This window comes from Paroedura picta, chromosome 7, assembly GCF_049243985.1.
Source record: "Paroedura picta isolate Pp20150507F chromosome 7, Ppicta_v3.0, whole genome shotgun sequence".
Taxonomy (NCBI): Eukaryota; Metazoa; Chordata; class Lepidosauria; order Squamata; family Gekkonidae; genus Paroedura; species Paroedura picta.
In genome coordinates, this window is record NC_135375.1 from 51,326,866 (window position 1) to 51,340,913 (window position 14,048).

At 46.9% G+C, this 14,048-nt stretch overlaps 1 long non-coding RNA gene across 1 annotated transcript in view; it reads right to left on the reverse strand.

Annotated features, from left to right (window-relative positions):
* Window positions 1-227: 227 nt before the first annotated feature.
* The window catches only part of LOC143840900 (uncharacterized), a 182,295-nt gene continuing 168,474 nt past the window's right edge, over window positions 228-14,048 (reverse strand). The window contains exons 3-4 of the long non-coding RNA XR_013232469.1: window positions 2,829-2,901; window positions 228-1,990 (exon numbers count right to left, since the gene is read on the reverse strand). This is a non-coding gene — a long non-coding RNA (uncharacterized LOC143840900). The remainder of the gene's footprint in view (window positions 1,991-2,828; window positions 2,902-14,048) is intronic.

The window sequence follows — 14,048 nt, forward strand, 5'->3', positions numbered from 1 at the left end:
TTGATGGAGATTTTAATTCGTGAAGTGACAAATTCTCACAATATTGTCTCTGAAGCTCATTTCCTCCGAAGGCAAACCATGATGTCTATAGGATTGCCAACTTCCAGGGAGGAAGCCAAAGTACCTACTTATGATTACTGCATATTCTTCAGCTACATTTGATTTAATAAATAATACAAAGAACAATTATTGGATTGTGAAACTTATTTATTAATCAGCCACAAGATTTCCTTTTTCTTTAACTTCCAGGGAGGGCCTGGAGTTCTTCCCGAATTCTAGCTGATGTCCACTTTACAGAAATCACTTCTTCTGGAAGGAATAGCAGGATAGGAGAGTAGACTGTAGTATCGCATTCCTGCTGAACTTCGCCCTCCCAAAACTTTGCCCTCCCCAGACATGGCTACCACAACTTCAGGAATTTCCGAAGCCAGATTTGGCGTCATAGTCATGAAAAGTCTCATAGTCATCCATACACTGATCACCTCCAGACTATAATACTGCAGTGGAGCTTTCTTTCAGGCCCTTGCACTGGGGCAGAATATAGGGCTGAATTGCTGACTGGCACTGGTTATAGAGACTACTACTACATCTTGCTTGTTCTGGAATGTATCAGCTGCCTTTGGGCCCAGTTCAAAGTGCTGGTGATTACACTGAAATCCTGAAATGGCCTGTTCATGGAAAGGAGTGAGGTCAATAAAATGCCCTGCTTTAATACCTTCTCTTTCGGTGGTACGCTAGGTGCTGAATAGGGCCAGGACATTATCAATCAATATTGGAAGGCCATGCTTGCCTGGAATCATTTGAAAATGTATTTATTTGCTCAGGCCTTTAGATGCTGCTGAAAATAAGAATATTTGAACGGTTGTTGCCACTTATGATTTTTTTAAACTTTGGTACTGGTTTCACTGTTAACGTTTGCTGTTCAACACATGTGTTTTTTTCTGTATGCCTTAAAGAGATAACAAAATCAGTCTAAACCTTTAAAATAACTAAGAGCACACTGTACTTTTAAACAAACTCATACCATAATATTTCAATAATACGAACTGGACACTTAATGTGGAGTAGGCTGGAGATAACAGCGATTGGGGGGAGGATGGGCTCTGCATAGATGTGATGCATTACGGTCCATTTTCTGACGCTGCCATTTTTTCTAGCAGAACGGATCTCTCTAATGTGGAAATCAGGTGCCGTTCAGGAGAACTCCAGGTTTCACTTGGAGACTGGCAATCCTAATGTTTACAGCTGCATTTATCTATATGTAATGGAGTTTGTGGCTCAAGTCCAAACCCTAAACAGGACAGGCCTAATAGCTTCAGTTCCATCCTTTTTTGTTATTGCTGTGAAAAGGACTGCAGCCTAAGATTCCTGCCAGACAAACCTCAGATTCCTGCTTGGTAGACATCCTTATGTATATTCATTTTTCTTAAAGGTTGCTGTGCCCTTTTCTGTCCTTAAACATACACAACTGCTGACACAGGTGTGCTATGCATATCACAGCAAAAAGTGTCCTATAGTCCATTCAGTTACAGCCCTTATTGCTTCATTTGCTGTATTGTAGTCATATTTTGATTGCATATTATTATTATTATTATTATTATTATTATTATTATTATTATTATTATTATTATTATTATTATTATTATTATTATTATTATTATTATTACCACCTGTCATTCCCAAATGGCTTGTGTCAGGTTACAATAGTCTAAATAAGATCCCCAATAAAACTCCCATTAAAACCACAAACATACAAACTATATAAATGAGTAATCATGATACAAAAAAGAGAGATTCGGTGAAAAAACAATTCGGAACACTATTCATTCCCTCAATAAAAATTTCATAGAGGTAGGTGGGAAGAGGGGGGCAAGATGAAACACGCAGCTGCCATACATGTCGCTATATCCTGGAAGGGGGGACACACAGATCTTCCTTGTTGTGCCAGCCTCAACCATGGACCTGGTGGAAGAGCTCCATTTTGCCGGCCCTGCAAAATGAGATTGTGTAAATAGGGTCATTAAAAAAGGAAGCAATAGATATTTACAGCTATCTGCAAACACAAGATAAAATGCACATAAATTAACACAACAGTATATGATGCTGTGAGTGGTTGGAAAGGAGGTAACTATAACTTAGTCAAATCCTGTCAGTTATTTTGATGAAAGTGTACAAATACTGGATGTTCTGAAAATATGAGAGTCTTACACTTCCAATAAAACAGCTACAAATATTGTTAATAACTCTTTCTGTATCTCATGCTATGTACATCCTGATACAATTAATCCCACCCATTATAATACACAGATTTACTTGTTCTGGTTGATAGTGTGTAGCATGTAAGCTCTACACATCTTTTGTTACCTTAGCAAATGGTCCCAAGCCAGGCTTATTTCACTGGAGGACAGTTTGGTGATCCAAGGAAGTCTGGAGGACAGGAAGTCTAGAGGAAAATTTGGTGATCCAAGAAGTCAGCATGGATTTGTCTCCAACAGGTCCTGTCAGACCAACCTGGCTTCCTTTTTTGACCAAGTGACAGGTTTGCTGGATCATGGAAATTCGGTTGATGTCGTTTACTTGGATTTTAGTAAAGCTAAATGATTCCCCATGATGTTCTGATGGATAAATTGAAGGACTGCAATCTGGATTTTCCGATAGTTAGATGGATATGGAATTGGTTAGAGAACTGCACAAAGAGTTGTTGTCAATGGTGTTTCATCAGACTGGAGGGAGGTGAGTAGCGGGGTACCTCAGGGCTCGGGGCTCGGTCCGGTACTTTTTAACATATTTATTAATGATCTAGATGAGGGGGTGGAAGGACTACTCACCAAGTTTGCAGATAACACCAAATTGGGAGGACTGGCAAATACTCCAGAAGATAGAGACAGAGTTCAACGAGATCTGAACACAATGGAAAAATGGGCAAATGAGAACAAGATACAATTTAATAATAAGTGTAAAGTTCTGCATCTGGGTCAGAAAAATGAAAAGCATACCTACTGGATGGGGGATACGCTTCTAGGTAACACTGTGTATGAACGAGACCTTGGGTTACTTGTGGATTGTAAGCTAAACATGAGCAGGCATTGTGATGCAGCGGTAAAAAAAGCAAATGCCATTTTGGGCTGTATCAACAGGGGCATCACATCAAAATCACAAGATGTCATAGTCCCATTGTATACAGCACTGGTCAGACCACACCTGGGGTACTTTAGTGCTGGTTAGATCAGGACCCTCGCTCCCAATGAGAGAGGGTTTATGACCAGAAGTTGGACAGGGGGTGGGTGGGAACTAGAACTTTGTATCGCCATATTTTAAGGTCTTAAAAAATATTTTTATTCATTTTAAAAGATTACATGGAAAAAAAAAATTGCATATGCCATTGTTCATGGTATTCTTCTGGTGGTTTTCTTAATGTTAATGTTTATCATTTTAAGGGTTTTTTAGGGGTTCTACTGTTTTTTATTGTTTCATTGTAAACCACCATGAGTCCAAATGGAGAGCGGTGGTATATAAGTGAAAATAAATAAAATAAAAAATGAAAATCTAAATTCATTTAGAAATAAGAGGAGTAAACTTTGTCTCTCTGACCTAAAAAACATTGCTAAAATGATGTTTAAAAGATGTTAATAATTCAAAAATTATTTATTGCAAAGGAAATGAGTCATTGAAGAGCACTTTTACTGAGTGTTTGTTTTAATATTGTTAAAATAAGGAGAAATAATAGGAATGTGTTTGTGGACAGTTTGTATGTTTTGGAGATTATTTTTGCTGTGTGGAATGGACCCTTACACAGAGAGTTCTCAACCAGCGAGAATAAAAATTTATCTTTCTTTTAAAAGTAAAATTCTCTGTTTAAACTGCAGGCTCAATAAATAGGTATATTAGCAGAGTTTGTTTAACACCTACTTGAACCACTTCACCCATTTGGATCAGAGTTTTGGGCTGGGTTGCCATCACTGTGCAAATGACACCCAGCTGTATCAGTTGATGGGCAGCCACCAGTCTACATGTTACGCCAAATGCTTGTCTTAAGGACACGTGTCTAAATTTAGTTGTGGGGAATCAGCTAGTAGAGGCAGCAAGAGGCAGCGTGGCGTAACGTGGGACCTTGTATTGCACAGTTTACTGGGTAATTATGTCACTGAGATAGAACCAAGGCAGACAATGATCTAAACATGAAAGGATTTTATTAACACACACTAATTAGACAAAAGACAACACATGGGCACTCTAGCAAAGAAATGTACATTCCTAGCCACTAGCACACAAGGAAAAGGCTTATAGGGGAGGAACCTATACTAAGGGTTGATTGGAAGTGATATCTACCTGTCTTCTGGGTGGAGCAGAGTTCCGGAGGTCCAGGGAAGCAATTTGGGGCGACGGACGAGGGACCAAGACGAACGTCGGACAGAGTTTCTGTAGCCTAGAAACTGACTGCCCTTTGTGGCTGTGGGAGCCCAATATTTAAAGGAAATCTGTGGCCTGAGGCTACAGGGGGCTGATCCTACCTTGTCCAGGGCTTGGACAAAGAGTTTGATGGCCAGTAACGACTGTAGCCAGGTCCCAACAAAGAAACGGGTTGCTGAGACAAAGAAACTAGCTGCTGGGAATATGAAGAAATATTTCCTGTCTAGAAGGGCTGATGGCCCATTTCTGGCAAATCCTGGATGATTGCTTGTGCCTGGGGATAGTGGTAAGGGAAAAGACAAAGAGAGTGGCCAGTTCCCCTTACAAGACAATGTGCTTGGCTGGCAGGAGGGGAGTCTTGGGTGGGGTGCCTTTGTCTCTCTGTACTTGCCAGGTGTGCTGACAAACTCCTCTTTTGTTTGCAAGCAAGTCGGTTGGGGGAAGCCTAACTCCAAGTCCTGCTTCAGAGCCAGAAGTGGGTTTTAGTTGCTCTCCCATTATGCTTTGCAAGGCTTGACCTGGCTTTTCTCTCTCTGGTGCCAGGGTCTGCTCAGGAGTGTCAGGAAGGGTTGACACGGGTGTGCCAGCCTTTGATGGAGGGGCGACAGCCCACATAACATACATCCTCAAATTCATTGGCCAATTGCCTGGAGGCTGTGGCAGACTGGCTCAACTGGAGTCAGGTGAATCTGAATCCAGCTAAGATGGAGGCCTTCTGTCTGGGTTTGTGTGCTCCATGTGAGATAGTGCAGTTCCCGACTCTTGACAGACTCCAATTAGCAACTTTGGCTTTCGTCATGAGCCAGGGTGTGACCCTGGACTCTTCTCTATCAATGAAAGTCCAGGACACAAATGTATCTCTCCAGGAATTTTATTATCTGTGCCAGATGCAGCAACTGGCATCTTACTTGTCAGCATCTGACCTAGCCATAGTGATCTATTCAATGGTCACTTCCAGATTGGACTCTTGCAAGTCACTCTATGCAGATCTGCCCTTGAAGCTACTCTGGAAGCTTCAACTGGTTCAGAATGCAACAACAAGGGACCTAACTGGTAATCACTGGAGAGTACATATTTAATCTGTGCTCTCCCAACTCCCAACTCTTTACTGTCTTTGAAACATGTAGCTGACCCCAAGTGAAAAGACAGTTCTTTCTCTGTGCCATGTTTGGCAGATATATGGGAAGGGGATGAGGCAGAAACAAGACACATGCACCACTTTAATTTCTTCTGCTCTTAATGATTCAGTTTCCCATTTTAAGATCATGGTTTCCTAGATACGTTATCTAAACCATCTTTGGCTGGTATGGGAATGAGTTTGGATGTTTAGACCTATGAGAATCTTCTCAGATACACTCTTTTTTGATTTGCGGTATGGGATTGTTTATTAGATGTGCCCTTCTTTGCTCTGGCAGTCAGTTTTTCTAACTAGGCTTGTATGGTGGCCTGCATAACTGTCATGGTTAGCTGCTGCCAGTCAGGATAACACTGGTATAATTACCTAATGAAATGCTGAGGTGTTATCTGTATTCAGCACAAGTTGAGAGGAAAGGTTCTAGTGAGGAAAATGGTGGCAGAAAATAAATTTTACTTTTTAAACTTCTGTTATCTGTGGCACAGAGAAGACATTTGGGTTCTGTCTTTCTTCAAGGTGGATATGACCTACATTTATAAAAGTCATTATTAGAAAGAAAAATTAACCCTATAAATGTGAAGGGGGGAAATAGCATCTGCACAATCTGATAAGACATTCAAGCATGGTGAGATTAAGCGGATTTGTGATTAAGCAGCCTAAGCTTTGTGTAAGGAATGATAAGACACCTGCATGGCTGTTTTGGAGGAGATTAACTTCCATATAAAATGGAAGGATTCTCTCTAGGAAGCATAATCTTCCAGTATAGCATAGTGACTTGGCAGGTACCACTGACTCACAATCATAAGGTAAGGAAAGACTGTCAGTATTAAAAATGTCCATGCTTCCTCTCCTAGGTGGAAGGGCAAGTTGAAGCCAGAGAAATCGAAGCTGGGGAGAAAAATTGCAAGGGTCTAGAATCAAGGGTCTCTTACACTAACTTCAACAGTAGTGCTTATGCTCATAACCCCAAGAGATGAAGGGTTTGGGACATGGTTCCTTAAACAATTTCAGTTGATTTAACAATGTCAGAGAAAAAACAAATTGCACAAAGTATTAGTTGACCTCCTTAAAATTCTGTATAACTGGACAACTCTAGTTATGGACCAGCTGTTTACACTCATACATTAGGGAAGCCTTTTGTTGCTTCTTTGAAAGCATTCACCCATTGCAGTTAGGATTCAAAAAGCTTCACAGTCCAATGAACTGACATCATTGTTGTTGTTGTTTGAAGTATTAATCCTGCACTAAAGTTTGTACATATTTCCAGTTTTAGGTGCCATTGTGACATTTCTAAGAGTAGGTTCATGCTCCTCATCATGCCTAGAGATCTCTTCCTCCAGTGTTTCCATAAGGTATTATGGGAATCACCAAAGGATTAGGAGAAACTTGTAGATCCTATCTTTAAGATAAGAGGTGAGGTGTGAGGGTGTATGTGTGTGCATGAGAGAGAGAGAGAGAGAGAGAGAGAGAGAGAGAGAGAGAGAGAGAACTATATTTGTTGCTTAACAACTGTATCCAGAAACTCACAGCTCACAACTTATCTGCAATAGTGCTGTGGTGCTTCCTATGAACATTCCATCAGCTGCTGGGAAATTTGCTTTTAAAACTACTCTCTTACAGTAATAGATCCATGGAGCTGTCTTTCAGTGCTGAAAGTATGGTTACATCTGAAGATGGCAAGTCCTTCCAAAGAACTGTCATAATACCCTGGATGGCATTAAAAGTAATGGACCAAAACTTTTAAATAAAGATAGATGAGGAAATTATTGATTTATTCTCCCCATTCATGCTTTTTAGAAGTACTTCAGTTTCTGAGCTTTTAAATAGGGAATTTAAAAAATTGACATCCCATTTGTCTTGCAATAATTAAATATATTAAACAGATACACAGAGAAAAGAAGTCTTCATGTCTGTTTTTGGTTTTTGACTTCGTTCATCATCTTTACTGATCTCCTCTTAGGTTTGGTGGTACCCTTTTTAGTTTGTGGTCTACATTCTACATGAGTTTCCAATATTGTGGATTTAAGATAAAGCGGCCCTAATTATTATTATTATTATTATTATTATTATTATTATTATTATTATTATTATTCGATTTATTGCCCGCCACTCCCTTGCGGCTCGTGGTGGGTTACAACATTCTAAAACCCCATAAAATCCATTAAAATCCAGTTAAAACAACCACAGTACAGCAATTATTAGTTAGCAAACTAACCCGGCAAGATTGGCTAATCCACTACCCTTTTCCCCTACTAGCAGGTGGAGAGGGGGTATTGGTGGTACCCATCTCTAATCCCAATCCCAAGTCCCGAGTCCCGGGGGGGGGGCATAGATGTTAGCCTTGGCCTCAACCGTAAACCTGGCGGAAGAGCTCTGTCTTGCAGGCCCTGCGGAACGATGAAAGATCCCGCAGGGCCCGCAGCTCTCCCGGGAGCTCATTCCACCAGGCAGGGGCCAGGACCGAAAAGGCCCTGGCCCTGGTCGAGGCCAGGCATGCTACCCTCGGGCCGGGAACGACCAACAGATTTTCTCCCGCAGAGCGTAAGGCTCTGTGGGGGGCATAGGGCGATAGGCGGTCCCTCAGGTATGTGGGTCCCAACTCACGTATAGCCTTAAAGGTTAGAACCAGAACCTTGAACCGGATCCGGGCAGCAATTGACAACCAGTGCAGCTGCCTCAGCACCGGCTGGATGTGGGCCCTCCACGGTGTACCAGTTAGGACCCTAGCAGCTGCATTTTGCACTAGCTGAAGTTTCCGGATCAAGGACAAGGGAAGGCCCGCATAGAGTGAGTTACAGAGATCTATTCTGGAGGTGACCGTTGCATGGATCACCGTGGCCAGGTGTTCGGGGGACAGGTAGGGCGCTAGTAGTCGGGCCTGGATGTCAGACGCACAGGAAACTCACAACAAAACTTATTCAAAAGAAAATAGTTTTATTGATTAGCACTATACGCATTGGACTGAAAGTCAAATCTGACTCGAAGCCAGATTTGCCTCAGCTTATCAATACATTTCTCCCGCCCAAAACTTGACAGTTCCCAAGGAGGGGGGTGGTGAAGAAAGACATATGTGAAACAAAAACAGGATTCCAAACTCCCATCCTTGAGAGAGGTGACAACAACCCTGTGAGCCCATAACAAGATAAGGTTAACATAACATCGCTATTCTATTTTATTGCTTACAAACTACAAGGCCGGGGCTAGCAGGCGCCAGGCTCAATCAAGCAATATAACTGACATGGAGGAACTCAGGCTAATTTATGACAGAGATTCTACAATCCTGACATCCCTCCGCATTAAAACTAACTCCACTCCCCCACCTAGCCAGCATCTACCGGACGAGGACAATCAGGGAATGCTCGGTGGAAAGCCCGGAGAAGGCGGGGTGCTTTCACATTCCCAGCCTCCACCCACTCTTTGTCCCCAGCAGGAAAATCTTTCCAATCGACCAGATATTGAAGGCGACCCTTATACAAACGAGAGTCTAAAATTTGGTTGACTTCATAGTGGGTGTCTTTATCGATGTAAATTGGCACAGGCGTAGCTGGAGGAGGGTGCCACTCGTCCGGGGCCGGAGCTCTTCGCAGCAGGCTGGAATGAAAAACCGCATGTACATTCCTATAAGTCTTTGGTAAGGCTAGCTCAACAGTCACGTCATTAATCAGTTTTACCACTTTAAATGGCCCCACATATTTTGGGCCAAGTTTTTTGGATTTCTGTTGGCACCTCAGGTTCTTTGTAGACAAATAGGCCAGATCTCCCACTTTCCATTCAGGAGCAGGTACTCTCTTTTTATCTGCTTGAGCTTTATAGGCTTGTTTAGCCTCCTTGAGGCTAGCAACAATTTCTGGCCAACCTGTACTGATGGTTGCTGCCCATTTATTTATGTCAGGAGCCTCTGTAGAGCTGAGCTCCCAGGTGGGGGCTGCCACCAAATCAGTTCCATACACCACCTTGAAGGGTGATGCCCCTGTTGAAGCGTGGACCCCATTGTTGTAGGCAAATTCAGCAAGTGGCAATAAAGAGACCCAGTCATCCTGCTGGTGATTGATAAAACAACGCAAATATTGTTCCAGGATTTGGTTTACCCTTTCGGTCTGGCCATTTGATTCAGGGTGATAGCCCGAAGTAAGGGCTTGCTCCACTCCCAATAGTCTTAGGAGTTCCCTCCAAAACTTGGAAACGAACTGGGGGCCCCGATCCGTCAGAACACGTGTCGGGATCCCGTGCAGACGTACCACGTGTTTAATGAATAGAGAAGCCAATTTAGGTGCTGAAGGCACACCCGTGCAGGGAATGAAGTGAGCCTGTTTTGAAAAAGCATCCACTACTACCCATATTACGGTGTTCCCGTGGCTGGGAGGGAGGTCTGTGATAAAGTCCATAGTAACATCTGACCATGGGCGAGAGGGGGTGGGTTGTGGCTGTAATAGCCCCTTTTTCTTGCCCCCAGCTGGTTTTGAGGCAATACAAATGGGGCACCCCTGTACATATTTTTCCACATCTTTGCGCAGAGATGGCCACCAATACTGTCTCCTGACCAGGTGCAGAGTTTTTACAAAACCAAAATGTCCAGCAGTTTTTGCATCGTGGCAAAGTTTCAAAACTTTTCCCCTGACCGAAGCAGGAACAAAGAGTCTCTCGCCTTTAAAAAAGAGCCCCCCCTTCTCCGTCAGATCAGGGCGGAGGGAGCAAAACTCCGGATCTTGGGACACCTCCTTCTGGACCCAGCCCCCTGGGATGGGCGTAACAGTCTTTGTGTGGCTACGCGTCACGGCGGCCATTCCCAGTTGGGCGGGGGTAAAAACGGTATCTACCAATGGGTCTCGTTTGCTGTTATATTGGGGCAGGCGTGACAAGGCATCTGCCAAAAAGTTCATTTTGCCCGGCAAATGCTTTAGGGAGAAGTTGAAACGGGCAAAAAACTCCGCCCATCTCATCTGCTTGGCGGAAAGCGAGCGGGGCTGCTTGAGAGCTTGGAGGTTTTTATGATCCGTCCAGACTACAAACGGGATCGCGGATCCCTCCAGCCAATGCCTCCAGGTGGAAAGGGCCAATTTTACAGCGGCTGCTTCTTTTTCCCAAATTGCCCAGTTTCGTTCTGCCCCCGAAAACTTCTTTGAAAGATAGGCCAGCGGGTGTAATTTCCCGTCCACCCCCTCTTGGAGGATCACGGCCCCCATTGCTACGTCCGAGGAGTCTACTTGTACAGTAAATTGCTTAGAAGGGTCGGCATGGGCCAGTACTGGTTCGGATGTAAACAGTGACTTTAGTTTGTCAAAAGCGTCCTGACAAGGGGGGGTCCACAGCAGGGGCGCCCCCGGGTGGCTCGCGGTTTTACCCCCTAGTTTGGTCTTTAACAAGTCAGTGAGGGGCAACGCCACCTTGGCAAAGTTGGGGATAAAGGTCCTGTAAAAATTAGCGAACCCCAAGAAACTTTGCAGCTGCTTCCTGGTGCGGGGAGGTTCCCAAGCCAGCAAATCACGCACCTTGCCAGGGTCCATCTCAATCCCAGCCTGGGAGACACGGAAACCCAAAAACTCCACCGCATCGCGGTGGAACTCACACTTAGACAGTTTAGCAAACAATTGGTGCTTCCGCAAGCGGCTGAGCACCTCGCGGACTAGGTCAGCATGACTCTCGACATTCTCTGAATACACAAGAATATCATCAATGTACACCAACACCCCCTGGTACAATAAATCATGCATAATTTCATTTATCATATTCATGAACACGCCCGGAGCGCCGGCGAGGCCGAACGGCATTACGGTGTACTCAAATTGCCCTAGGGGAGTATTAAAAGCCGTTAAATACTCGTGCCCCTTCTTGATCCGGACTCGGTAGTAGGCTTCCCTCAAATCCAGTTTCGTGAAGATCCGCGCCTTCCCCAAGTGGCCCAATAAGTCTTTTATCAGGGGGAGCGGGTAGGCGTTGCAGGTGGAAACCGCATTCAACCCACGGTAGTCAGTACACAAGCGCAGCGAACCGTCCTTCTTTTTTACGAAAAGGACCGGGGCTGCCAAGGAAGAGGTGGCCGGTCTAATAAAACCCCTCGCCAGGTTTTTGTCCAAAAATTCCCTAAGCTCCGCCATCTCCCGCGGGCTCATGGAATAAAGTTTGGCTTTGGGGAGAGGTTCCCCTTTCTTTAATTCAATGGCACAGTCAGTTTTACGGTGGGGGGGAAGTTGGTTGCACTCCACTTCCGCGAACACATCAGCAAAGTCCCGATACTCGGGAGGGAGCGCTGCCCCCCCTGATCCCAAGGCGGCCACAATCCCCGCACTTGGAGAACCCCGCGGTCGAGCGTGCTGCTCGCAGGCGGGAGAGGTAAATTTCACAGTCCCCTCTTTCCATTTCACTAGGGGGTCATGTTCCTTCAGCCAATCCAACCCTAACACGCAAGGGAAAGCCGAGTGAGGGGCTACCAAAGGTTGGATTCGTTCCCAATGTTTTTTTATGTCCAAGTCCATGGGGCGCGTCTTAGCCGTGGCTTCCCCTCCGGGAGCACATTTCCCGTCTAATTGGGTGATTGGCAAGGGTTCCTTCAGTGGCACCTTTCCCACCCCCAAAGTCTCGGCCAGTGCCGGGCTCACTAGGGATTGGGTACACCCCGAGTCCACGATACACCGGACTCCCACTGTTTTCCCGGACTTGGGGTTGGAGAGATTGGCAGGTAGGAGTAGCAAGGGGGAATCACTCACCACGCGTTTGCCCCTGTTGGCGGCCTGCTGGCGGGGCGCCTTTACAGCAGACCGTCCTCGTTTCCCGACTGCTCCTCGACTTGATCCTCGTCGTCCAGCCCGCTCCCTTCCTCCGAGTCGTCCACTGCCGGCACGGCAGCCACTGGCACCAGGAGAGACTTGGCACTTTTCTTAGGAGTGGTTTTCTTGGCAGGCTGGGCTTTCGATGGGGCGCCGCTCACGGCCTTCGGGGTCGATGCTGCTTTCGTCGGGCAGTGTGCGAGAAAGTGCCCCGCTTGGCCGCATCCCAAGCACAGCCCCTTTTCCATGCGCCGGGTGCGCTCAGACGGCTCCAATTTGGCTCTGGGCTTGACTTTCGCCGGGGTGGAAGTTTTCGCCACGGTTTTGCCTGCCAGGACCTGGACCATCGAAGCTCGCTCCAATCGATTTTCCATTTCCCCAGCCAATTGGACCCACCCTTCAACCGTAAGCGGGTCTTCCAGGAGGAGGCATTTATCTGCCAGAGTAGGATTGAGGCCTCCCACAAACGACAGCACGCGTTGGGGTTCCGTCCAGTCCGGCACAGAGGAAGCCAGTTCTTTAAACTCTCTAGCGTACTCGACCACTGACAACTTCCCTTGCCGATGAGCCCTGAGTTTTTTCTCCGCGGTCTCTCGTTCGAACGGTTCCACGTACATCTGGCGCAGGGCTCTCATAAAATGGTTGTAGTCACGGATGGCTTGGGGGTGATAACGGTACAAGTCCACGAACCATTTGGCTGCTTTGCCTTCTAGGGCTTGACCTACGAAACGCACTTTCTCAGCGTCGTCCTGGAAAGTGAACCCCATTTCCATCATATAGGCCTGGAGGTGCACCAGAAACGTAGGAAAGTCGGAGGGGTCCCCAGAAAACTTAGCCTTGAATTTATAGGTGCTCCGCATCTCCACACCCCGGAGGTGGGCAGGTAGGCGTCCCGGGCCCCAATCCGCCGGTGCCGGGGCCGGGACCAGGGGTCGTGCACCACGGCCGATGCCTCGCCCTCTCCCTGCCGCCACTCTTGCTCGTTCCGCTGCCCGTGCCGCCTCTGCTGCCCGCGCGGCCGCTCGCGCCGCTTCGCGCGCCGCTGCTGCCGCCGCCGCTTCGGCTCCCGCAACGTCCGCCGCCGCCGCCGCTGCTGCCGCCGCTGCTGCATCCTCGCCTCCGTCCGCGCCGTCCCCTCCGGCTCCATCGCCGCCCGCGCCGCCTTCGTCCTCTCGCTCCTCGTCCTCGCCTTCTCGTTCCCTCTGCGCTCTTGCTCGAGCCTCTGCCTCCGCCTCGATTTCCAGCTGCGCCCTGGCCCTGGCCACCGCCTCAGCATCCGCTGCTGCTTGTGTTTCCGCCATGCCGTGTTCCCGCAGTGCAAGCCCACCGCTCGCTCGTCGCAGGCTGGTATCGTGCGCACCACCCCCGAGCACTTCCCTCAGCAAGCGTTGAGTTCGGCGCTTCTCCTCCGGATCCAGCCGACCCGAAAGATCCTGCAGCCAGTTAGTCACCCTGTCCAGCTTGTACTGCAAGTCCTGTGTCTCACCCACAGGCTCCAGCGCGTAGCTAGGCAGTCCCAGGTGCTCCGGCCACCGTTCATCCCCAGTAGGGCGGTCGTATTTAGACAATCGCCTGCGCTGGGTGACGTGTCGTTCCAAAAATTCCTCGGGTCCCGGGGTTGCCCCCGAGATTGCCCGCATCATGCCCGAGCTGTGCGGGCCGGCACCAGCGCCGTCGCCCAGGGAGAGGTCCCAATCCAGGCCCTCTCCCTGCTCAGAAAAAGTGTGTCCCTCGCCCTG